A 363-nucleotide genomic window follows, 5' to 3' on the forward strand; every position below is an offset into this window, starting at 1 on the left:
TAATGTTTTGGCTGAGCTGGGTGCAGTGACGCCACTCAGCACCAGGTGGTGCTGTTCCTCAACAGGACCGTCTGGTTCTGCTCTGGTTGTCCTCTCAGGGACCCCGTAGCTCAGACACCAGGTTTTCTCCTGGATCTCTTCTGGTCGTGAAGGTGAGCCGAACCGAACTGGACCGGACCGGACCGGACCGGCTCAGTCAGGTGCTCAGTGTCAGGAATCAGGACCCAGGTGAGTTTTTAGACTCGCGTGTGAAAATCAGCTCCTCAGACTCACCTGGTTCTGAACTGACCCAGACTCACCTGGTTCTGAACTGACCCAGACTCACCTGGTTCTGAACTGACCCAGACTCACCTGGTTCTGAAC

The sequence above is a fragment of the Austrofundulus limnaeus genome, unplaced genomic scaffold (genome assembly GCF_001266775.1).
Source record: "Austrofundulus limnaeus strain Quisiro unplaced genomic scaffold, Austrofundulus_limnaeus-1.0 Scaffold1260, whole genome shotgun sequence".
Classification (NCBI taxonomy): Eukaryota; Metazoa; Chordata; class Actinopteri; order Cyprinodontiformes; family Rivulidae; genus Austrofundulus; species Austrofundulus limnaeus.